Genomic DNA, 27,559 nt, shown 5'->3' on the forward strand with positions numbered 1-27,559 from the left:
TCGACGCCCAATGCGTCCATTGAGCTCGGACCGACTGTGGAAGTTGGTTCCTATAATATTGAGGTAGTTAAAGACTTCGTCTACCTCGGCACCTCCGTAAACACAACAAACGACATCAGTTGTGAAATAAAAAGAAACATTATATTGGCCAACAGATGCTACTTTGGTTTAAGTAAGCAGTTCAAAAACAAAGCCACATCTCGTCAAACAAAAATAACGCTCTACAAAACACTGATACTACCCGTGCTGATGTATGGCTCCGAAGCCTGGGTACTTGCGCAAGCAGACATGCAGTGCTTGGTGTGTTTGAGAGGAACATTCTTCGAAAGATCTACGGACCAATCTGCGTTGACGGTGAATATCGACGTCGCACAGTGGTTCAGAATTGTTTTTTCCTGGTCAAAATTCTGTAACTTTTGAACGGATAGAGATATTTCCACAATTCTTTTTTTGTTAAACAGATAACACAATCAGCTTTCCGGTGAATTATATGCGGTCAAATTCGGTCTGGTAGTTGCAGAGGAATTTAATGTCAAATTTAAACTTTTGAATTTTTTTACTATTTTTCATCAAAATATCAGTGCTTTTTTTGTTTTTATATCTCCCTATATATTAAAGATGGTCAAACGCCAATAAACAAACCATAAAAATGCAAAAAAAAAAATTAAAAAAATTTTTCGAAAAAAAATTAAAAAAATTTTTTCACAAATTTTTCACATTAAAAAATGCCAAAAATTTAAATTTTTTCAAAAATTAAAATAAAATGCTCCTTGGGTGTTCATAAAACTTATATAACTCATATGAAAACTCATATACTCCAAAAAATTTTAATTTGTGTAAAAAAGCTGTAATTCATATGGGAATTGGTATGGAAAAACACACATTTTTACCCATGTAATTTCAATAAATTTAAAAAAGTGTTAAACGGACGGAACGGGACGGGAACAAAAGTATATATGGGCTAAAAGAGGAGACTTTCGGGCATATTTCTGTGGAAACAGAACATTGTTCCATGTTGTTCCACAAAAGTTCTAGTCCACTAAATTTGGAATTTCATAAAATTTAGTACCTGAGGAAAAATAAAATAGCTCATGTAGTGTAAACGCCACGGTAATTTGTTTAATTTATTTTTAAAGGCCACAATCCTACCTACCTAACAAAAAAAGAGCGAACGCAATTTATGTTGTAGTTTCCGAGAAATAGCTATTTCTTTCTCCAGAAGTTTTCAAAAATTACGTATTTCTAAAAATTGGAAAAAATGTTCGTCTTTAGGGGCACCCCACGCCCGCACCTTCCAATATTTTGACCTAATTTTTTGGTTTCCTTAGTTTCAATATGTTTACTATCGAATCCCATATAGAAATTAAATATCTGTTACAAAACAAAATTTTGATTTTTGGCCAGGAAAATCGATTCCTGAACCATTGTGCGTCGCATGAACCACGAGCTGTATCTGCTATACAACGACATCAATATTGTTAAACGTATCGAGATGCAGCGATTGCGTTGGCTAGGCCATATCATAAGAATGAGCGATGATGACCCCGCTAAAAAGGTGTATAAACACGGACCGCTTGACGGTGCACGCAGAATTGGCAGGCCAAGGAATAGATGGCGCAAAGAAGTGGATGATGAGACGAAAAGGCGCGGTATTCCAGAAAGCAACAAATAGAGAGAATTGGAGATCTTTTCTTAGTTCGGCCTATAGAACAAATGTTCTGTAATGGGCCAGCTAAGTAAGTAATATTTAAAATCTATTGTAAACTAATTGTATTATAATACTTGTGTTTGTTAGAAGCTCTATCTCTGGAGTAGCACAATTGTAGTGCAAGTAAATAAACAAATTTCATTTATCGGTAATATTGTCGTTAGCACTATAGTTCCACTTTTATTGACGAGAACATTTATTCGCTTAAATAACTAAATTGATGTGTTACTATGCCACTTAAGATGCAAAATCGTCATTAAAATTGTTTGTTTTCGGAAGTCAAACTATAAACCCCTACTAATTGCAATGTTTACATTTCTCAATGAGAGAAGAAAGAGAGACTCCATTACTACTGACCCAAATAGGGTTATGTTTATTATAATTCAGAATGTGAAAGTCAAAAGAAAAAAAATCATTACTTTTCGATATTAAGCAAATAAAATAGCTGAATAATCGAATGTGTAAAAAAGAAATATGTAAATAAACTAGAAATGATTGTTTTTTGGCTGGTATACATTGAAATTTACAACATAACTGTTTTATTTTTATTTAACAGTAATTTAGACTGTCCGAAAAGTTCAATTCGAAAAAAATATTTAAATTTATTCTTTTGCAATTTTTAACAACATTCTTTTAGTTTCGTAATTTAAAATTTTATTTCATAATTTAAATAAAAAAACTGAAATTATAACATCACAACATTCTCTAAAATGGCACTTTAAATAAAGTAAATGTTAATTCGCTTGAAAAAATAACATACAATAACATAACATACAATTTTTGTCATGTTTTATATTATTTTGGGTCACCGTATGAACTTTTCAATGAAATTACTTAACTTGGTTGTGCAGCTTAATTGGCCATTATATAAATTACAACATTTCATTAACTAAGCCTATTTTCATTGGGTGTTTGAACTTTTTTTTCCATTGAATTTCAATTTTCACACATAATTATTTGTTATTATGATTTTTGTTGGTTAAAATGTTTCAATTGTCTGTCTGTCGGTCTTGGTGAATAACAATTCAACCCTGGCTACCTAGCATTTGTACCACCCCAGCAACATTTGTGCGTTTTTTCTTACTTCTTTTCTTTTGTTATTAACTTGTTTTTTTTTTTAATTTTATTTTGAATATATACTTTTTTGGCATTTGTTGTGGTACATTATACCTTCATAATTATTTTTTTACACTATTCACAATGAATTGCTGGTTGGATTGGCTGATGGACTGACGGCATGACTGGTTGGCAGTCAGTCTGTCTGACCGACTACTTGGCTAATAAATCAAGAATGTCTTAACATAAACCATGAACAATCAATTTTTATTAAAGAACGCATAAATTAATGTTGGATTCGTTGATTGTTTTTGTTGCCAAGAAATCAAAAAGCCATAACCGAAACAGGGCTTATTTCAGTTTATCATTCACCATCCATTATTTTATGTTTTTGGTACCTTAATATGCAGATAAATTTGCTGAGCTCTACTATGTCATTGGTTTTCTCGAAAAAAGGTGTCAGCTGTGACACAATGCATCAAAAACAAAAAAAAAAAAAAAACTTAAAACAAAACAATATTTTCTGTTACTTCTTTTGCTACAAAGATTTAATTGCATTCTCTTTTTTTCAAGTAAGGTTGGTTTTCGATTCAAGGGCTTTTTCGGCTTACATGTGAATTATTATTATGTGGAGTAATTCTTGTTGTTGTTTATTTGTTTGCTTTTTTTCTTGAGCAGCGGCGGCTGGAGGTTATGTTTTGCTGGCTTAACACAATTTTGTTCCTTCTTTTCAAAACTAAATTCACTTGGGCTTTGGTATTAATTTATTTATTTACTATAAATAATTTGTGAAGTTGGGATCCACTATTTTTTTCAACACAAAATTTTGGGGTTTATATCAATTTTTTTCGTATAAAAATATTTTTCATAAAATATTATTTTTTAATTTTATTTAGTATTTTTGTTTCTTTTTTTCCAAAATTCTCAAAGAACAAAATCCCGCGCATTTTATTCTCTTTTCGATTTTATTTCTTTATTTTCGTTTTCAACGAATTTTTTCATTTATTTTTGATTTTTTGTAGGCCGACCCGTCGTCTTCACTTTACATCAACATGCCGCGTACTGAATGGACGAAGACTATCGACACCTGGTAATATAACGTAACTCTCCCACTGAACAACTGAAAATCAATCGAACAACGGACGACGGCGTATCATAATCCATATATCAAACTTGGCCAGTTCGAGATAGCCAGTCAAGTCGAGTCAGTCAGCCAACAACCAGCCAGCCACTCATCATCAGCCGAGAGTGTATTTTACGAAAGAAAGAAGATAAGACTTCATTTGCGCCACACGATCATTCGGACAAGATTAAAACAAATAAAATAAAACGAGAATATAACGAAGCCCCCATCGCCACATAATAAATGAAAATAAAAACACACCAAGAACTAAGGGGGCTATAAGCGTTAAAAGCGAAGTCAGCGCCGACGTTGACGTTACTTTCAACAGCAAAGCCAAGTGCACTCTTAAAAACCCTCAACATAAATAAAGAGATAATGGCAGAGACGTCAACGTTACGTTAACGTCAACGATACTCAATGACCATAACAACACCGGAGAGCTTTAATGAAACGAATGAAAACAAACAGAGAGGAGGCTTAATTTGCAAAGTTCATGCATGCATGCACTTGTTCATATGTCAGGGATGGGAAACGCGGTGTATTGTTGTCATGCGATAAAGCAATACAATGGACAGAAGGCATTTTAAGGGTTTCCTATGGACAGAAGACCTTCTGAGAACAAAATACCTTCTAAAGATTATTTCTGGACAGAAGACATTCTAAAGGTCTTCTATGGACAGAAGACAGTAGACCTTATGGACAAAAGACCTTCTAAAGGTGTTTTAAGGACAGAAAACCTTCTACAGGACAGAAGACTTTAAGGACGGAATACCTTCTAAAGGTCTGCTATGGACCTTCTACAGGTCTTCTGTGGACTAAAGACCTTTTATAGTTCTTCTATGGGCAGAATACCAACAAAGATATTTAATGGACAGATGACCTTCTAAAGCTCTTCTATGTCCAGAAGACCCTCTACATTTTTCCTATGGACAGTAGACCTTCTAGGGAATTTCCATGGACAGAATACATTGTAAGGGTCTTCTATGGACAGAAGACAGTAGACCTTATGGACAAAAGACCTTCTAAAGGTGTTTTAAGGACAGAAAACCTTCTACAGGACGGAAGACCTTCTAAAGGTCTGCTATGGACAAATGACCTCCTACAGGTCTTCTGTGGACTAAAAACCTTTTATAGTTCTTCTATGGGCAGAATACCATCAAAGATCTTTAATGGACAGATGACCTTCTAAAGCTCTTCTATGGCCAGAAGACCCTCTACATTTCTCCTATGGACAGTAGACCTTCTAGGGAATTTCTATGGACAGAATACATTGTAAGGGTCTTCTATGGACAGAAGACAGTCCAAAGGTATCCTATCGACAGAAAACCTTCTAAAGGTCTTCGATAGACAGAAGACCTTCAAAGGTCTTCGTTGGACAGGAGACTCTCCAAGGGTCTTCGATGGGAAGAAGAACAAAAGACCTATGGAATGGAATTTGACACTAACATTACAACCCAGTTCAGTCAGCTGGGTATGCTGTTACCTTTTCTTGTTGTACCATGGGGTTTTCTCTGGATAGAAGATTCTCTACAGGCCTATATATGTGTAGAAGACCTTCCAAAGGTCTTCTATGGACAGAAAAACTTCTAAGAGTTTTCAGTGGACAGAAGGCCTTCTAAACGTCTTCAATGGACAAAGACGTTCCACAGGTCTTCTAAGGACAGATAACCTTTTACAGGTCTACTTTGGACCGAATCCTTCTACATGTGGCCGAAACTGGAAGTAACTCGGTAACGAGATCCAACCGGAGGTCATTTTCCTGGTATCGCAGGTGGGAGTAGAGAATTCGGCGATCAATTGTCCACACTCTCACATATCTTTTACGTTCTTGACGATGGCACACAATATAAAACAACAAAAATAGGTTGCCGTTCGCAAGTTCGAGAGCGGAACTTGCTCTCAGCTGTGAGTAAAGGGGTGAGTACATAAGCTGCCTTGCCTGCTTACCTTACTGGCTTCTGATAAAAGAATAAAAAAAGAAAAGGGCAACCCAGTTCGAAATTTGCTCGGCCTTCTTTATTCTTTTATTTTTATTATGTCGGAAATGAAGCAGGAAAGCAAGGCAATCAGGCAAGTCAGCTTATGTACGCAGGCCTTAAGTTTTTAGACTGCTCTAACATTGTACAGACTCGATTTGAATGGAATATGGGAGTTTCAACTACGAAGTCTGACCGGAGATTTTTTCTGGTTAGACCTCCCCTACAAAGAGGGAAGTGGATCTTCAAATTGGTGCCTGCAAGATAGGCCTGGAAGCTTTGTGGAGAGCAATCACTCTCTAAGAGTTGCCTAGGTAATCCCAAATTGGCGCTGGCCGAAGCTGCTTCCGTGCAATGGATGACGGTTTGAGCCGTCAAGTCGAGGAATATCTAACATTTTTGGCGACACGTCCGCCTTCCTTCGCAAATACCCATGAAAGTAAACATTTTTCGGAAGCGTATTCTACAAATAAATCTAGCATCGTCTGGGTAGCTTGGTGGTCTACACACAATACACATTTTTCGCACTTTTGGGCATTACTAGACTACGATTTGGAAATTATGAACCCTGGGCTGACGGCTGTGGTATTCTGGACCTTGAGTATTTCGGGGTGGAACCTTACAGAAACGGTTATCAGACTAAAGCCACAGCTGCCTCCGTCCCGTTAAAACCTGGCAAGTCTCAAAGTACTTCTTTGTTCGTCGCATTAAGTTTACAGCGTAGGTTCGGATGCATATGTACATGTTCTATGGACAAAAGACCTTCTAAAGATCTCCTAATAATATCCATGGGACTTTTTTTGAGCGAAAAACTCTTTCATTAGAAGTTATTCATTCATTTTATAAAAATATCCCATTCCGATTTTCCATCCCTGATGGAACGCGCACATGTGTCTGGGATACGTTAACGTCAACAATAACGTTTGTTTTGGCCATAAAGCAGAACAGCAAAAACACAGGTTCTATGAACAGAAGACCTTCTAAAGGTCTCCTAATAATCTCCATGGGACTTTTTTGGTCGAAAAAGCCTCTCATTAGAAATAAAGGCCTGCGTACATAAGCTGCCTTGCCTGCTTACCTTGCTTACTTCTGATAAAAGAATAAAAAAGAAAAGGGCAACCCAGTTCGAAATTTCCTCGGCCTTCTTTATTCTTTTATTTTTATTATGTCAAAAATGAAGCAGGAAAGCAAGGCAATCATGCAGAGCAGCTTATGTACGCAGGCCTTTATTCATTCATTTTATAAAAATTTCCTATTCCGACTTTCCATCCCTGATGGAACGCGCACATGTCTGGGATACGTTAACGTCAACAATAACGTTTGTTTTGGCTATAAAGCAAGCAGAAAAGCAAAAACACATGAATGAAAATTAAAAACCTGGTTTCATATGAGCAGAGCCGACAATTTCTGTTAAGATCAACAATCGTTTGAGTTTTAAGAGAAAGCCTAACGAATGACAAACAGACGAATATCAATGCTACAGAGTCATCACCTGGTAAATTTATGTCAAACAAAGTGAAAAGTCCCCAAAATAAATGTGTGTGGGAATAAAACACATGTCCGTTTACATGTCACAAAATCTCTTAAACATGATTAAATTAAATGCTCAACCTGAACACTCTTATCAGCAGTAATAACAAATCAGCAGCAACAACAAAGGCCTATCAGCTAGTCAGCCTGCCAAATAATAGGTGGCAAATAATCAGTTGCAAACGGTCATATATTGCCAAGTCAACAATAACTGTCAATCTGTTGAGTGAACCTATTAGACCAATAAAATTTTCGGGGCAACAAACACACTCACCCAAAAACCCACATCTCACGTCCTCACATATCTCAACTTATATGGCTTATGGGATTTTTTTCACTGATTTATGAAAGAAGTTACTGGGATTTTTGTGTTTTGTTTGGTGGAATCGATAAATTCCAGTGTTGGTGTATATTTCACATATCTCCCCATTGCCTACCTAGTAGATTATCGAACAGTGGAATTACCAGTAATGTTGAGAATATAAACTTAAGAAGAAAGAAAATAATAACGAAAAACACTGAGGTGTAGTGTTCTATGTGGGAAGTCCCTTTTGCTTATGAAACGCTTGTTAAATAAAACAGTTGTTATAACAATGGCATAGGGAGATATCTGATGATACGTTCTGCAAGCAAACAAAAGTTATTTTTTATTGAAAAAATAAATTTTCCCCATGTTTAAAGGAATCCCTGAGAACAATAAATAGATAATCAAGGGTAAAATACTTTACCTTTACATATATTTTTTGGAGCAATGCCTTCTAAATGTCTTTTATAGACGATGGAAGATCTTCTAAAGGAATGTACTAATTTTCGAACAATCTCTTCTCAGTTGACAGACAAATAAATTTTAGACATAGGTCAATGAACATTTTTTTTCACATTATAAATCTGTTTGCTTTTCGATTGTATATCATTTATTAGGAACATAAAATATTCATCATTCATTTGGGAAATTCTTTGAAATTGTTTTGAAATTTGTTAGACCTGCTTAAAAGTAACAAAACAATAATTACTTTATTATTATTGGCGAAATAAAAAAATATGTCTGGCATAAACAAAGCATTGCTAACTTTTTATGTATGTAGGTATATGAGTCAATATTTGGCTATTCCAGTAATATTGGCTTGTTTTGATAAGCCAAAAGTTTGATTGGTATATTTACCCAAAACATTTTTAAGGCCTAGGTCAGTGATATCGAAAATTATAAACATGTGCTACAATTTTCTCCATTATTTTGGTAAACAAAAGATTTTAAAGAGGCGATAAAGGGAGATTTTCCCACCACCGCTTGGATGCTTTTCACAACTTCAATGAAAATAAAATAAAAGTTTAAAAAATATTTTTGTTTTTATAATACCACAAAATGGACATTTTGACGACTCTACTACTCATGAAAAAGCTGGATCATATTGTTTGTAATCAGGACAGCTTGTAGTTTTTAAGAACTTTTTAAAACTGGAATAGAAGCGAGAAGTAGGCTACCAGTCAATCACGGCGATCATAGGGGCAGAAATATGCAATTTTACGGGAAATTCGATATGTTTGCTGGCGATGTGTGTCTTTTTTTATAATTACAAGGAAGATCAAGGACTTTGCCCGCAAATTGAGAATGACCCTGCTACTTTGGCGGAATTGGCAAGATTGAATTATTTATTGCTAAACTGATCAAAGACAAAATTCGCAAGATTACGGAGTCCAATCGTTAAAACACCTTATAATAATATAATTTACATTAATAATTTGATTTAAGCAAAATATTTATTTATTATATCGCATGTATAAGAATAACAGAACATTGAAGGAATTGCATCGGGCCGAAAATAAGGGACTGCAAGTAGGGTTTTGTCCTGTCAGATCCAGTTCGGATTTTATGGCCTAAACCTAACCGGGCTAAATCTAGACTTTCTTGCATTTATCTCAGGCCTTTATCTCAGAAACGAATAGGAATTTGGCCTTGCTGTCTTTAGCAATATTGTAGCCCTAAACTAGTAGAACTTATCTTTTGAAAAAACCACATAAGAAAAACTCCATCTGGGGCATTAAAATCTATAAAATATAGAAAATTTTACATAACTAGGCGTTTACACTAGACAGTTTGTCTTCAAATACAACTCTGATTTACTAACACATACATACATTTGTCGTTTGGCTACCAGCTGTCCATCATTCCTTCACAGACAGCCGGGTTAACAAAATTTTGACATTTTTTGTAAAAATGTGTGAGATAATAATTGAAATGTGTTGAAAACAAAATAACATGAACAAAAACAAAATATGTGAACGGAAAACAAAAGGAATTCGATGATTTTCATTCATAATTTTACAACTGTTTTTGCAGTTGTCTGGACGCCTACGTCACAAAGGCAAGTTTTGGGATTTTGACAATCAATACATGAAGTCAACTGTCCTGTCATTTGTAAACGCAGGGTTATTGCTGAAATTCTGGTCAGTATCGGCTAAATTATTGGTAGTTGAAACCTTTTGCAAAAATCTTCAAATAAAGTTCTCAACAATTCTTTAGAACATTCTGAAACTCTAAAATGCTTACTTCATGTTGTTTCAGTGGTATTTTGCATCATATCTTTTACAACACGTATTTCAAACACAGTTCACAGCAGTTTATTCTCGCATTTCGGATTTCACTACATTATTGACATTATTTTTATACCCTCAGCCTTTAAAGAGGGTATTTACACTTTGATACGACCAAAAATGTGCCTCATCGAAATAATGGGTTTAGACCCCAAGTATGTTTGTACGATATCCGTTTCAGACAATTTTGAGTAGATCTAGCAATGTCCGTCCGTCTGTCGGTCTGGCAGGCTGGTGCGCACGATAACTCTCGAACGGATCAATCGATTCGGTTCAAATGTTGGGTATCGAAATATTTTGTCCAGATTCGATTTAAGTTCGAAGATGGGCCATATAGGTCCACTCCTTCAGGTACCTCCCCCAGAAATGTTCAAAAATTGTCGCAAAACTTGTGCGCACGATAACTCTTGTAGGGAATAACCGATTTGGTCCATACTTTGCACATCGTGTAATTTCTACCAAACTTAGATGAGGTTCCAATATGGACTCAATCGGTCCACTCCTTCGGGTACTCCCCACACAAAATTTCAGAAAAGTTCAGTTTAGTACCTGATCTCGAATCGCTTTGATTTTTGTTTACGCAAGTTGTATTCGCTGTCCTCTATACGACGCTGCAAGTTTCATTAGGGGCAAGTCCATACTTCCTGAGAAATATAGTGGTTGGAGCGCACGATAACTCTCGAACGGATCTGCCGATTCCGTCCAAAATTTGGCTTTCGTAATATTTTGTCCAAACTTAGTTCAAGTTCAAAGAAGGATTATATCGGTTCACTCCTTCCGGTACCTCCCCCACAAAAGTTCGAAAATGTTCGGAAAATTTGTGCGTACGATAACCCTTGAAGGAAGTAACCGATTTGGTCCATACTTTGCACATCGTGTAATTTCTACCCAACTTAGATGAGGGACTCAATCGGCCCACTCCTTCGGGTACCTCCGACAAAAAATTTCGGAAAAGTTCAGTTTAGGACCTGGTCTCGAATCGCTTTGATTTTTGTTTACGCAAGTTGTATTCGTCTGTCCTCTATACGACGCTGTAAGTTTCATTAGGGGCAAGTCCATACTTCCTGAGAAAATAGCCTGAAAGTTACAAAAAACCCTATGACACTGTGTGTAGTGGTTGGAGCGCAGGATAACTCTCGAACGGATCTGCCGATTCGGTCCAAAATTTGGCTTTCGTAATATTTTGTCCAAATTTAGTTCAAGTTCAAAGATGGATTATATCGGTCCACTCCTTCCGGTACCTCCCCCACAAAAGTTCGAAAATGTTCGGAAAAATTGTGCGTACGATAACTCTTGATGGGAGTAACCGATTTGGTCCATACTTTGCACATTATGAAATTTCTACCAGACTTAGATGCGGTTCCAATATGGACTCAATCGGTAAACTCCTTCGAGTACCTCCCACACAAAATTTCGGAAATGTTCAGTTTAGGACCTGCTCTCGAATCGCCTTGGTTTTTGTTGTAACATCTTGTATTCACTGTCCCCTATACGAAGGTACAAGTTTCCTCAGGGGCAAGTCCATACTTCCTGAAAAAATAGTCTGAAAGTTGAAAAACAAACTAAAGCCATATCTGTCCACTCCTTCAGGTACCTACCCCACAAAAGTTCAAAAATGTTCGGAAAAATTCGGCCACGATAACTCTTGATGGGAGTGACAGATTTGGTCCATACTTTACACATTCTCATAATATCTACCAGATATAGATCAGGTTCGAATATGGACTATATTTGTCCACTCCATCCCGTACCTCCCACACAAAATTTTGGATAAGTTCACTTTAAGACCTGCTATTGAACCACTTTGATTTTTGTTGAAGCAACTTACATTCGCTGCCTCAATTACGATGGTAAAAGTTGTTTCAGGGGCAAGTCTGTACTACTTGAGAAAACAGCCTGAAGGGTGTAAAAACCCCTATGGCACCCCCATGGTCTATCTCGGTCCATTCCTTTAAGTACCTTTTCCGCAAAATTTTTGAACTTTAATCCTAATCAACATTTTTGTCGGTTCATACGACCAAAATTTTGAAACCCCCTAAATACATAAGTTTTTTTTTTGTGAAACAAGTAAAAAAAGTATCAGTCGGCTTTGCCGACAGAGATATACCCTCAGCCTGTGTATATTGAAACTATTTATACCCTATACCACAATGTGGAAAAGGGTATAATAAGTTTGTTTTCCCAAAAATTCATGTAACGCCGCGAAATATTCGTCGTAGACCCCTCATGTGGTATACCAAACTTCATATCTCGACGAGATAAAGCGATTTAGCGATGTGTGTCCGTCCGTCCGTCCGTCCGTCTGTCCGTCCATTAAAAATTGTAATCAAGCTAGAGGCCGCAATTATGGACCGATTGTCACGAAATTTAGTATGGAGGTCGGGTTTGGACCAGAATAGAACTGATTAGTTTTTGGCGATGATCGTGAAATGTTAAAGGGATGAAATGGACCAAAAACAAAATTTTTGCTCGATTTTGTAGCCGCTCTGTAGGTCGCAATAATAGTCCGATCGGCGCGAAATTTTAAACGTAGTTTTGGTTTGAGATGAAGAAGTAGCGTGCAAGTCAACGGTATGATCGGATAATATTTAGCGGGTTAAATTGATCAAAACTTTTGTGTGAAAATTGGTAAAATTTCTAATGCACATCTTATAACTTTATCCCAAGAAGACGCGTTTAGTGGTATAGGGTATCACATGGTCGGCCCCGTCCGACTATAGTCTGTTCTTACTTGTTTTTTTTTTCCAAAATACGTATGTATTTAGGTGGTTTTAAAAATTTTGGGCGTTTGAACCGACAAAAATGTTGATAAGGATTAAAGATCAAAAGTTTTGCTGAGGAGATACTAAAAGGAATGGATAAACATTGACCGTTATGGAAGTGGATCTCCAGCCACAACATATGGTGCCATAGGGGTTTTTACACTGTACGGGCTGTTTGCTCAAGAAGTATGGACTTGCCCCTAAAAAACTTTTACCATCGTAATTGAGGCAGCGAATGCAAGTTGCTTCAACAAAACTCAAAGTGATTCGATATCAGGTCTTAAAGTGAACTTATCCGAAATTTTGTGTGAGAGGTACCGGATGGAGTGGGCAAATATAGTCTATATTTCAACCTGATCTATATCTGGTAGATATATTAGGATGTGTAAAGTATATACCAATTCGGCCACTCCCTTCAAGAGTTACGGTACGAAAAATTTTTCCGAACATTTTTGAACTTTTGTGGGGTAGGTACCTGAAGGAGTGGACCGATATGGCTTATCTACGAACTTAAACTTAGTTTGGAAACAATATTATGAAGGCCAAATTTTGGCCGGAATCGGCATTTCCGTTCGAGAATTATCTTGCGCTTCCACGCATAAACATGGTGTCATAGGGTTTGTTTTTCAACTTTCAGGAAGTATGGACTTGCCCCTAAGGAAACTTGTACCTTCGTATAGGGGACAGTGAATACAAGATGTTACAACAAAAACCAAGGCGATTCGAGAGCAGGTCCTAAACCGAACTTTCCGAAATTTTGTGTGGGAGGTACTCGAAGGAGTTTTCCGATTAAGTCCATATTGGAACCTCATCTAACTCTGGTAGAAATTTCATAATGTGCAAAGTATGGACCAAATCGGTTACTTCCTTCAAGAGTTATCGTACGCACAAATTTTCCGAACATTTTCGAACTTTTGTGGGGGAGGTACCGGAAGGAGTGAACCGATATAATCCTTCTTTGAACTTGAACTAAGTTTGGACAAAATATTACGAAAGCCAAATTTTGGACGGAATCGGCAGATCCGTTCGAGAGTTATCGTGCGCTCCAACCACTATATTTCTCAGGAAGTATGGACTTGCCCCTAATGAAACTTGCAGCGTCGTATAGAGGACAGCGAATACAACTTGCGTAAACAAAAATCAAAGCGATTCGAGATCAGGTCCTAAACTGAACTTTTCTGAAATTTTGTGTGGGGAGTACCCGAAGGAGTGGACCGATTGAGTCCATATTGGAACCTCATCTAAGTTTGGTAGAAATTACACGATGTGCAAAGTATGGACCAAATCGGTTATTCCCTACAAGAGTTATCGTGAGCACAAGTTTTGCGACAATTTTTGAACATTTGTGGGGGAGGTACCTGAAGGAGTGGACCTATATGGCCCATCTTCGAACTTAAATCGAATCTGGACAAAATATTTCGATACCCAAAATGTTAACCCAATCGATTGATCCGTTCGAGAGTTATCGTGCGCACCAGCCAGCCAGACAGACAGACAGACGGACAGACAGACAGACAGACGGACGGACATTGCTAGGTATACTCAAAATTGTCTGAAACGGATATCGTACAAACATACTTGGGGTCTAAAACCATTATTTCGATGAGGCACATTTGTGGTCGTATCAAAGTGTAAATACCCTCTTTAGCCTATAGGCTGAGGGTATAAAAAGTGTTTCAATTTGCACAGGCTGAGGGTATATCTCTGTCTGACTGATACTTTTTTACTTGTTATTAAATCGTCGTTGAAAAATTTACTGAAAACAACGGCATAGAGGCATTTTACAACAATGACATGTTCTGAAGAGTTGTGTATTACATTCCGGGGAATATTTTTCTAAAAGAAAATATTCAGGAAAAATTAACGGCTTTGGAGATACGGTGCGAAATGTATAAAAATTGTGGAATTTTTGCATATATTTTGAAATTTGAGGCAATAAATGAAGTTTTTCGAGTTCATTATTTCTCCAAATATTTTATTCTTGTCCTTATCTACAAATTTGCTTAAGAGGTCAGAGGAATATTTGCATTGGTTTCAGAGATATAGCCCCGAATTTCTTTAAAAACTCAATATTTAACCATGTTTAGATGGGGCCATAAAACCCGAGCTGGATCTGACAAAACCAAACCCAACTAGGGTTTCTTGTCGTTTGGGTCTGTACTTTCAAGAAATCCTCAGCTCGAATTGTTTGCACAAGATCACCTTAAAAATGTTGCACAGTGTTATGCACATTCTTAATGCACAAAATCAAAAGGGAATTTAAACTGAATTTAGGTATTTCAATATGGCAATGCTGTAAAAGAGAGCCCATATTCATGTAGGAGAGAGAGCATATTCATGCTCTGAGACACAATTTGCATTGCAAACAACAACAAAACAGTTGTTTACCAGCAAACAGCTGTTTCGTAAATGCAGAAATTGTCGTCTGTCAGGTTAAAATTAAATGCACATCTTAATGCAAATTAACGTCGCCGTCTGTCTAGGGTATTAGTCAACATTAGCATGAAAAATCATAACGGTGATGCCATATTTTCGGAAAATATCACTGCTATTATAAAAATTTAACAAAAAACGCTCAATTTAGTGGGTCATCTGAATAGGTTTGAATCAAATAAAATTAAAAAAGGTACTATCTATGCAAATTTTGCCCACATTTTTGCTTTAATTTAGTAGAATGGAACATTCCTGTAAATCCTACAAAAAGTTTGATCCACTTTATTCGGAACGTGGGTTAAAATCTGAAGCTGGAAAAGTTACCAAGAACTTTCATATAAAATAAATAAGTATTCCAAAAACAATTTTTTATAACCCTGCTTTCAATGACTTTTAGATTTCGTAGGACCCCTTCAAAGATTCGAAATTTGTCTGAGAGCTAATACCAAGTGTTAGTAAAAATATTAGGATCGAAAAACTACAAAGGTCATTGAAAATATTTGATATGTTGCCTCAAGTTTCATTATTTAACTATCCCAAAGGGGTATGACATCTCCCGTTTTTATACTGACATGGCACCTCTGCAAATTATTTTGTAACGTAAATTTTTATTAAGGATTTACATTATTCAGGTCAGTATTACAACAACAACTACTGCATAGAATTTACTACAATCATGAAATTGTCCCTAGATTTCCCCCAGTCTGTCAAAATCATTGTTATTGTGATTTAATCGCATGGAAACATATACAAATGTTTTGATAGCTTGAAGGAAAGTAGCCTTGGTAGTGTCCAATAAATTTCTCGTGTTTTCATTTTGTTCACATAAAATGTGATCCGTTCAGTAATCGAAAACAAGTTATCGCTGACTGAAATTGGTGGCTTAAGTATTGAATATCAGCCTTGCTTTATCCGCGAATGTTTTGGATGTTTGTTTGTCAAAAATCAATAGAAAGTGATATTCAAAACTGATCGTGTGCACTCCGGTTCTCGTATGGCAATTGACAATGCAATTTTGATTTTTGTGAATACATAATCGAGCCATAAGTGTGACTCTGACATTATCATATAACTAGATACTTTTCAACTAAGCCGATGAATAATCCGCAACGATAATTGTTACATGAGCCCCTCTCTCTATTTATGATCAGAATATATGACTGTGATATCTGAGGACAGTACTTTGATGCTTGATTTGGGTAGATTTAGCATTGGTGCAATAGAGGACTGATTACGATACCCGCCTTGCAAAATGAATGATTGGATCAAGTTGCAGACATGACAAAGTATTCTATTTGCAGAATACATATAAGTACGACATTCTTAAGACCTTCTATGGGCATAAGACAATCTTAAGGTCTTCTATGGATAGAAAGGCTTTATATGAACAACAGAAAAACTTTTAAAAAGTTGTCTATGGACAGAAGATCTTTAAAGGTATTCTCTGTACAGAAGAACTTCTTAAGGTCTTCTATAGACAAATGGCGTCACCTGGCAACCCGCCGTTTCTCTTACATCTCGCCATCTCCCCAAATTGCCTCTATCAACAGACCGCTCAATATCACCACCTCTGAACGCCGCACAATCATGAATTATGGAAAATCTAATTGACCTAGTTTGATTACCGCTTCGGAGATCTGCCCAACCCTTCTGATGTGTGAGTAGCTGAAAGGACGTTCGGTGAGCATAAGCGGAACCCGTGTTTAAATCATCTGAAGAGTTGCAACATTGAAGTCGGAATAAGTGAATTGTGGGCAACGGTCTAGTCACTTTCCAACCCTGGAAAGAGGGAAGATAGGACGTCAGTTACGTTTGCCGACGTTACGTTGACTGATCCGAATAGGTGCGCAAGTTTTTCAATGGACATTTTTTCGAGCACCTTAGGATTGACAGGGCGAAGAATCAGAATCAGATCCTTTCCTGCCGAAGATGAACCACCACAGTTTACAATGGATGATGTTGCGAATGTCATCAGGAATGCTAAATCATCCAAAGCGTTGGTCCCTGATGGAATATCTATGGTAATGCTGAATCAGCTGGATGGGCCGGTAGTCGAGTATCTCACTAAAGTTCTCAACTTGTCGCTAGCCACCCTCATTGTTCTCGAAGTCTGCAAAATGGGCAGGCTGGTCGCGTTACTGAAGCCAGGCAAGGATGCCAGCAAAAGTGAATCGTACAGGCAGATTTCGCTTTTATTGCCCGTAGCAAAAACCCTTGTGGCTTTAGTCCTCCCCAGCGTCAGAAATAGCTATCCAGTTGCCGATCCACGCATATTTGTCGAGGACTCAACCAGAGAACAGTGAAGGTGGCGCTTGACTTATTAAAAACCTGTTAGGCACTCCACGATGTTTGAGGATATTGAGCAAACAATCCTCCGGCCAAGCTTGAAACTTTAGATAATCGATTATAGGTGTAGACGCCAGTCGTACGTGCAATTCAGGAACAAGAAGTCCAAACCCCGAGGAGTGAAACAGGAAACTCCCCAAGGTAGGGTGATATTTCCGGAACTGTTTAACCTCTACCTCTCCTGTATTCCGCCCCTCCAGACGGCATAGAGATCGTAACGTATGCGGATGATTGCACGATCTTGGAGTCAGGTATCTTCCCTGATGACATCTGTGGAAGACTGAACTCCTATTTAATCGATCTTACCGCATTTTTTCACGCGAGGAATATGCAGATATTACATGGACGGCGCATGTGAGAAGAGAGTTGAATATCGTGGTCGACCGTAGCAGAATTCAGACCACAAACTGCCCCAAAATTCTAGGGATCACATTCTACACTACGTTCACGTCGTCCGCGCATGCCGCGCAGCTATCTGCGAAAAACTAAAATATAGAAATAAGGTCCTAAATGTCCCTAGCCGGCAGAACTTGGGGTGCAGATAAAGAAACCTTGTAGACCACATATAACGCGATAGGTCTGTCTGTGGTAAGCTATGCGACACCAGTTTGGTCCCCGAATTTATGTGATACGCAATGAAATAAGATTCAAACTTGTCAGAAAGAACAGCAACAGGGTGCCTCCTCATGTCTTCAGTGGTCCATCTACATTAAGCCATCTAACATTTGATATTGCATGAACACACGTTCAAAAAGAGGCTCCTGTGAATTGCTGCACAGAAATTGTGAATAAAAACGATCGCGGTGCTTCAAACGACGTTTATAAAATCGTCACAGCCGACGAATCTTGGATCTATGCTTAGGATCCCGAAACAAAACAGGAATAGACCGTTTAGGTCTTCGAAAGCCAGCACTTCGAAGCAAATGGTCGCCTGTTTCTTCGGCAAAACTTAGCGTGTGGCGACTATATGTCTTCAGAAATGTAAGACGTTTAATTCTGAGTGGTACACTACAATTTGTTTGCCAGTCTCCTGACAATGCGAGCTCTGATTCCAGCATATAAAGAAAGAAAGGCGTGGTCAACGATTTTCGTAGCCAGAAGATGCTGTTAAAGCGTATAAATCCATGTTTTGGAGGTGTCTAAATCGGAGTGGAAAAAGGGATTCAACAATTGTTTTGAGCGCATGGAAAAGCGTATAAATTATTCTGAGACTACTTAAGTAAAGAATAAAACCATTTTTGAAGGTAAATATTCGCGTTTTCATTGTTAGGCCAGATAGTTATCGTTCAGTCCTCGTATTCACTTGACAGATACGAAGATCAAGTTCATAGAACACGATATGTTGTCAACAAATACAATCATCAATGATAAACAAAATCCAATCAGATTTAGTCTTCACGTGACTATTTGAAGTGGCCACAACAACATACTGCCGGTGTCGTGCTTAAGTGTTCCATACGCCGTTTTTGGTTTTGAGACATTGACATTTGAACAATTTTTTTATTGCGTCGTAAAGTTGATATCCCGAATATGATATGTCATGTAGGAAGAAGCTGAATACATTCAGAAGGAACATGTCAAAAAGCTTTAGAAATCACCCATATCTGAAAAAGCCACACTTAAGTATGACACCGACGATATGCAATCTGGGTACATGTGTGTAATATCTGAAAGTGTTTGTGTAAATACACATTGTATGTTTACCCTTGAATCCTGGGTGTTAAGGTCAAGTTGAAATGAAAACTTGAAGTTATCATTAAATATCTCTTCAAGTTTTTGCATTCAGATGTTATCAGCAAAAATTCTTCAAAAAGTGACCAGCCATGATTCCCTTGGCCAGAGACAATTTGTTGGGGGGCTCAAAAAAAAGCAATGTTAAATGCGACGTAATATTTTAAAACCAAAAAGGAATGTCAACAATTACACGATGTTTATCAGGGGCATTTCGAAACAATTGAAAGGTCTTTAATTGTAAACAAAGAAAAAACATGGATCAATTGAAGTGTTTTCTTTCCTGGCATCACTAAGCCAACAACAATAATTATGAGTGAACCGATCATTTGCTGCTTTCTTTTTTCTTCCAATAAAAAAAAAATACTAAGTATTTTAAGATGCAACAAATACCGCCAACCCAACCCAGCCACTCGCCAATACATCCAACTAAAATCAATTGGAAATTTCTTTCCTGAATTTAAACAAATTATTTGATAATTTATTGATAATTCTTTGTTATCAAACAAACAAAAAATAAGTAAATAAAAAAAACGACACAACAAGAAGTTGAAGGCTACATTTCAATGTTGCCACTTAAATAGCCATCGTACACGAGGAGGAGAGCAGTTTAAACCGGTAAATCATCGCATTAGCGCGATGATAATGTTGCAAATAGTACCACAAATATTTGTCGCCCTTGATTTCTAATTTAAGCCATGCCATTTTCAGTGAATCTCCTTTTGAGTGTCGGCTGATACGACGACTTACTTATCGACGAGGTGACTTATCTGACAAATTTGTCTGCTGAAGTGTTTTGCTGGTTGGTGAGTGAACGAACCCATCACTGATTGCGGGTGATTGGAGGATAACATAACGCGACAAGGTGTTTTGGTGTGTGAAAACACAGCACGATTGACAATTGACGTAAGCATATCATTTTTGACAATCTCACGCACGTGATAGACAGGTCTTTAAGCTGCTGAGATTAGGGTAACTCAAGTGAAAATAAATTGTCTAAAGAATTATTGTTGGTTGGCCAATTAAGGTGACAATTTGGTCAAAATAAATTATCAAGATATTTATTGTACAGGTGCGATTGATATACATATTTATGTACGTTTATAAACACTTTTGTTTTGAAATATGTCGTTTATAATGAAATATTGAAATCAATTTGAAAGACATGAAATGAACGATTGTGGATCGTAATCCGGCAGCGTGAAATAAGATCAAATATAACAAAAATAAAATAGGGTGGGTTTGTCCACACTTTATCTGAAAGCTGATTGTGTTATCAGAATTTTGACCAGAAAAAAAAAACGATTCTGAGCCACTGTGCGATGTACATAGTTTAAACATAATCGGGGGTTCAATTCGATTCAATGTTATTAAGAGCAAAAAAACTGCTATGGGTACCATGATGCGTATACGCAATATATGTTTATAAATATTTCACAGTGCGTATACGTATACGTGATACATGATATATTACTTATACGCAAAGATATACTTATTGCAAAATTCTTTGTCACAATATCAGAATTTTAAAATAATACTTAGGTCATGTTTCACTATGTCGTAAGAAAATGAATGCGAAAGAAAAACACCTAAACTTTGCTTTTCATGGTAATATTGACTTTGTTTGAAAATCATACACGACTTAAGTAGTTTTTCTTTCGTTTTCTTTTTCGTTCGACATAGTGACACGTCACTCCTACAATCAATCCCACATTGGTGGGTTCTTCCATACTGGATGACCCGGAACTACACAATACCCGACCGGCGGCTGTCACCTCAGTGTACACATGTTTGTATTTGTATCGTTTTTTCTGTGTTGGGAGCAGCATGTCTGCTTCTGATTCTTTAGGTCCGTCCGGGCCGGAGGAAAACCCAGGACAAATTTATATGTGCTCAGTTTGTCACATGCACATCCACCACACTCAAACTTCGGTGAGATGCAATAGATGCCGGGAGTGGGTCCAACTCAGAGGTTGTTCTTGACTCGTTCATGCGAGGGACTACGACAGGGACTATGTTACTACATGAACACAACCCCCAGTGAGTCGTCGTCGTCATCAGAATACGCGCTCCCTCTGAGTCCCCCCAAACAACAGCCGCACACGCAGCATTTAACACCAGCCGTAGTTGTTCCAATGTTTGAATATGCATCCTTTTTGCAATTTAATTGCAATGGGTTTGGTGTCCATGATATTCTTCCGACTCATGAAATTCATTAATTCCTCGATCTTACCTCAGAGGATCGAGGAAATGATGGATTTCATGAGTCGGAAGAAAATCATGGAAACCAAGCTCAAAAACAACTGCAGATTACAGACTTGTTGTGGTTACAACGTACTGAGGATATATTGCACGAGAAGTGGAGAATGGAGCTTTCCTATTGCGCCATTCTGTTCGTTACAAACCTATCTCGCTTAAGCCTGGCTCTAATGACCCGTAACTGGAGTGTATGGTGGCAGTAGTCAGGTGTGAAACTGCCGAGTAGAGTTCGTGAACGTATAAATGTTGTCGATAAATAACTGTACTTCAGGTTACAGGCCCGCCCATTTCAAAATCCTCTGATATTGTTAGACGACTTTAATGCTCATCATGAGTTGTGGCACTCGGTGCTCCGAAACTACCAGAGAGTAGATTAAAGTTCTACGTTTTGCACGGTCAATGAGGACGCCCCTACCAGAATTATCAGAGAGTATCACATTTCGCCAGACATAATCATCGTGTCACCTGGTCTGACAAATGACGTCACCTGGCAACCAGTCGTTTCTCTTGGATCAGACCATCTCCCCATAATTATCTCCAGCAACAGACCACCCGATTTCATCACCTCTGAACGCCGCACTTTCACCAATCTTGGGACAACTAATTGGCATAGTTTCAGAGAGTTCACTAATCACGGGTTCAGAGATCTGCCCAATCCTTCTGATGTTCGGGTAGCAGAAAGGACGTTCCGAGAGAGTTCACTAATCACGGGTTCAGAGATCTGCCCAATCCTTCCGATGTTCGGGTAGCAGAAAGGACGTTCCGAGACATCATCACTGTTGTAGTCGCTCACCATACACAGAAGCTGCTGGTCGAATACCCGATGTAAAGGGTTTAGCAAATGAGCGTGACGAGCATCGTCGTGCTGACACTGGGACAAGTGCTTAAATCATCTGAAGAGCCGGAATAAGTGAATTCTGGGCTACGGTTAAGTCACTCTCGAGCCCTGGAAAGAAGGAAGATATGTAGACTTTAGCCACGTTTGACGACATTACGCTGACTGATCCGAAGAGGTGCGCAAATTATTTCAATCGAGAGTTTGTCGAGCACCCCGGGCGTGACAGGGCGAAGAGAAAAGTATTACGTTCCAATTAAATCTATTCCCGCAGAGTATGAACCACCACAGTTTAGAATGGATGATGTTGCGAATGTCACCATGTACGCTGAATGATCCAAAGCGTTGGGCCGGAAGTCAATTATCTTACTAAAGTTCTAAACCTTTCGCTAGCCACCCCTGAAGTCTGGAAAATGGACAGGATGGTCCCGCTACTGAAGTCAGGATGCCAGCAAAGGCGACTCGTACAGAGCAATTTCACTTCTGTCGGCCGTAACAAAGAACCATGGGCCTTTGGTTCTCTCCATCGTCAGAAATAGCTATCTAGTTGCCGAAGTAGCACAGCACGACATGAGTGTTGCATGCCATCTCCACACACATTAGTCGAGGGCTCAATAAGAGCAAGCCGTATGATAGAACGGATGCCAAGTATCTTACTAAAGTTCTAAACCTGTCGCTAGCCACCCACATCGCCCCCGAAGTCTGGAAAATGGACAGGATGGTCCCGCTACTGAAGCCAGGCAAGGATGCCAGCAAAGGCTCGTAAAGAGAAATTTCACTTCTGTCGCCCGTAGCAAAGCCCCATGGGCATTTGGTTCTCTCTATCGTCAGAAATAGCTACCTAGTTGCCGAAGTAGCACAGCACGACAAGAGCGTTGCACGCCATCTCCACACACATTACTCAAGGGCTTAATAATAACAAGCCGTATGATAGAACGGTGATGGTGGCACACTCCACGCTGTTTGAGGATATCGAGCAGACAACCCTCCGCCCACGTTTGAAACGTTGGATAATCAAATATATGTGTGGACGCCAATCGTGCGTGGAATTCAGGAACAAGAAGTCCAACCTCCGTAGAGTGAAACAAGGAGTTCCCCAATGTGGGGTGATATTTCCGGAACTGTTTAATCTCTACCTCTGCTGTACTCCGCTCCCTCCAGACGGCACTGAGATCGTAACGTATGCGGATGACTGTACGTCATTGGCGTCTGAACTTCTTCTATGACTGATCTGACCAGATTTTTCCACGTGAGAAATATGCAAATATGGGCCACTAAATCTATGTCCGCTTTGTTCACCACATGGATGTCAGAGGTGAGAATAGAGTTGAATGTCATGGTCGATGGTAGCAGAATTCTGACCACAAAGAACCCAAAAATCCTGCAGCATGTTCATGTCGTCCGCGCATACCACAGTTATTTGCGACAAGCTGAGATGTAGGAACAAGGTACTATTCACAAATTGTAAGATCAGGAATTTCTTTTTGCAAGATTTGGAATTTTCAATTTTTGTTGATGTCACTTGAAAATAATTCAATTTTATTGCAATAAATGCAAATTCATTTGGAACGCTTGAGATCTTTGCAAAATGTCACAATGTAATATTCACCTATTAATATTCTTATTATTTGTAGGTCTTCTTATTAGAATATCAAGTTTTTAAGAGGTTATGTGAAAGTCTTTAACGTTTCTGCACAATTTGCTAAAATATTAGCTCTGTTCCTTTACGTGCAAGAATCTTCAAGTTTTACCACTTTTTACTCGAAAAGCGTTCCTTTACTTCTGACACCACACAATTTATATGAGAACAGTTCACAACTTTTGCTACTTTTGTCGGTTTTACCATTTTCAAAAGTAAAGGAACAGACCAATTTATTAACACTAAGATCAGAATATCGACTTTTTTTCTTGTTGGTGTACTCCGTTTGCTAATTTTTAGTAAATTGATCACGGTGATGCCTTGATCTAGTTTCACATTTACACATATGTACGTATGTGTGATAGTGGATGTCATTTGGCATCAGTGCTGCCAACTCCAGTGTTGCCACTTGGCCCCCCTTAATGATTGACGTAAGCGTATGACATTGCGTATGTCGTCAAACATGTTAAGGTCGATATACATTGGGTGAGCCCAAATAAAATAAGGCGATGGGTTTCATGGTTCTTCATGATCAAGAAAGAGAGGTTCAACGTTGTAAGAGAGAACATCTAGATCAACAAGCCTATCAGCCTATCAGTTGCAGATGCCATAAAAAAATCTATCGTGTGAATGCGGTCCTTGGACACGACAAACCAGAATGGGGAATGAATTATTTTAAGAAATATTTTGGATAAGTTCTCAAAAGTATCATAAGTCTTTAATCACTAGAGTATGTTGTATAACCTTTCATGGGGATCGGTATAAATGTTGATCTTAGCCAGTATAATGGGTATTTGTACGTATTATAAATCTGAATAAACATTTACATATATTAATTGTCTTTTTCAAACGTTTTTTACGTTTAATGCCACAACTTCAGTCTGTCCCTTTAATCCCCTTTAAGTGAATATTAGCAAGTTTCATAGGTATGCTCGGCCATCAGTAAAAACATTTCCACGTTAAATAATTTTCTTCAATGTTGAACACATTTTCATTGTTGTTGTTATTAACAAAACTTTGAAAGGGTTTTACCCGTGTTTCCCACTGTGCGCCACTTTAACATTATTTAATGTGTACAAATTTCTCTCACCTTTTCCAAACATAAATTATTAATATTTTTTAAAGATATTAGAATTTTAAAATAACTTAATGTCGATTTAATGTTAAATTAAAATTGCAATAATAAACAATATTTCATTAGAATTTTTTATGACAATTTCTAAATGCCTTAGGGAACTATTTTAACCAATTGTAAAATTGTTAGCATGTTTCATTTTAATGGTCATAATTGCGCTAACAAGTGAAAGATTTGTGTTATTATCATTTCAAATGTGTCTTTAATTCGTGTGTGTGTGCGAGAAATCTTTGACTGTTATGACAAGTATTTTTAGAAAACCAACAGTAGAAGCCGGCCGACCCAGGCTGTCTGTCATACCTGTCACATACATACGTATTTCATTTACACTTTGTGTAATGTAATTAATTTGTGACACATTGTCTAACATGCTGCCGTGGTGTGTGGTCTGATCATAGGAATTCTTTGAATAGCTAAATCTAATAACAATCTGAATGAATGGAAGAGGAACTATGAACTCTACACCAGAAAAAAATTGCTAAACTTTGGTAAATTTGGCTTCATGGATTCTTATCTCTCGACTTGTTACCATGGTAGAATGAATGATATGGAAACATTCAAATTGACCCTATTACATTTTGAAAATCAAATTTACAAAAACAAGTAAAAATACAGCTGATTGTCACTTCTACCGTATATAAATGTGCCTTGAAATGCAATATGGAATTTGACACTAATGTTACAGGCCAGTTCAGTCAGCTGGGTATTGCTGTTACCTTATATTGTTCTAGCATGACTTATTACATATAATTTTTCAAATTTTAAACATTTACAGCACTACCTGAAATTCTTACATATAATAGCCCTGACTTTCATTTTGTAATCTATTAAACTACGTCATCACCCACTATCTGTAGAATTATTAGATTATAAAGGCAACTGTTTAGAGGTATTTATTGACATATAGTTTATGTCCGTATTGTTGTTTAATTGCTGATTTCGAACAGAGTGACAGTGATACTCATAATGTCACAGAGACAATATCGGCTTGTCACAATCTGTCTTTCGACCCCTTTGCAACTTATGGCTACACACAACCCAAGAAACTGAAAGGCGCTTGAGTGGTTAAAGAAAACATAAGGCCACAATACAATGTCTATTGAAAGAAAATTATCAATGCAAATGTCAAACAAAACAAAAAAGAACAACAACAAACGATTGTTGTTGTTGTTTCAATTCAATGGAAATAAATTAAATCTATTTGAGTTTAAGTTGAGCTATCGTCGTACTGAACTTCAATTAGCCATCAATCCGCAGTTGTGACACATGCAGCCTCATATCTAGAGTGGCCTTGAGGGGGAAAGTAGGAAGTGGAAATAGAAAAAGTATCTGTATCTCATAACTAGGCATATAAAATGTTCTCTCTGACGTAAATTACCATTTACTATTGTATAAGAACATTTATTGTTTTTGTTTACTATTTACCTTTTGAGTATGGGGGCCGTGACATTTAGAGAGTTTAGTGCCGCTGCTGATTTATTTATTATTTTCTGGGCGATAAATTTGTGGTCAGTAAGTAAGCCTCGCTAGAATTTGCCAATGCAAATTGCTGTTGCTGATAGCCTCTATTTTATTTATGGATACGGCAGGCCAACTGACACACTCAAGTGGTTTTTAATCATGCACGTGATCTCACGTAGCTCTGATAAGTCAGCGGAGTATTAAATGCTAATATAATAGTGGGGCTTGGCTAAATGTTAGATAAATTTATAAATATGTATGTACATATATTTTGAATATGATTTGAAAAATGAAATGTTGAAAACATCGTATCATAATTCAATTTCAATTTCACTAAATGATAATTGTAATTGAAATATTTAATCTATTGGAGTGATAATCAAATTCTAGGAATTTGACACTGTTATTTGCTTGTTTGTTCGATATTTTCTTTAATTGACTTCTAATCCACAACTTATCTTTTTCTAAACCACTTACATTTTCTACTGATTTTTGCCGATTTAAGGACAGCCACAGACAGCTCAAGTGTATTCTCGTGATTAGCTTTTGTTTGTTATTTTCCCCAAAATTTATAGCGGGATTTTTCCATTATTAAGCGATAAATATGACAGAAATGTCAACAAACTGAATACTAATACTATGTTTACATTGTACTTGATTTAGTAAAACCAGTAGCTTAAAATTGTAAATTCCATTGCAAATATTTTCTCATAAAGGATGTTAAACCGCAAAAAGGTCTAGTGCAAACACGATGTAAGTAAGTGCATACAGGTAATTTTTGGGATCTAATCCACATAGAAAATAGTATAACCCTTGGGTACAATTGGTAACTGTGTAAGCACAAACTGGAAAAAGTTCAAAAGTAATACTACTACTACTGATACTGGAATGTAATTCCACGACGAAGGGTCCATTGTAGCGGAGTAAACCGGAACCTTACTACAACAGCGTTCCGGCCAGCGGCTGGCACCTC

The 27,559-nt window shown here is 37.5% G+C and overlaps 1 protein-coding gene across 6 annotated transcripts in view; it reads right to left on the reverse strand.

The window, feature by feature from the left end:
- Positions 1-27,559, reverse strand: part of LOC141399304 (solute carrier family 41 member 1) — a 141,116-nt gene that overhangs the window by 55,596 nt on the left and 57,961 nt on the right. Inside the window, exon 1 of one of the 6 annotated variants that reach the window (XM_073977794.1) lies at positions 3,376-6,372. The exons of the other annotated variants lie outside the window; for them this stretch is intronic. The gene's annotated coding sequence lies outside the window, so the exon portion shown is untranslated. Of the gene's footprint in view, positions 1-3,375; positions 6,373-27,559 lie in introns of those variants that run through there. 6 annotated transcript variants of the gene reach the window in all.

Source organism: Musca autumnalis, unplaced genomic scaffold (genome assembly GCF_047663935.1).
Source record: "Musca autumnalis isolate F117 unplaced genomic scaffold, ASM4766393v1 scaffold_3, whole genome shotgun sequence".
NCBI lineage: Eukaryota > Metazoa > Arthropoda > Insecta > Diptera > Muscidae > Musca > Musca autumnalis.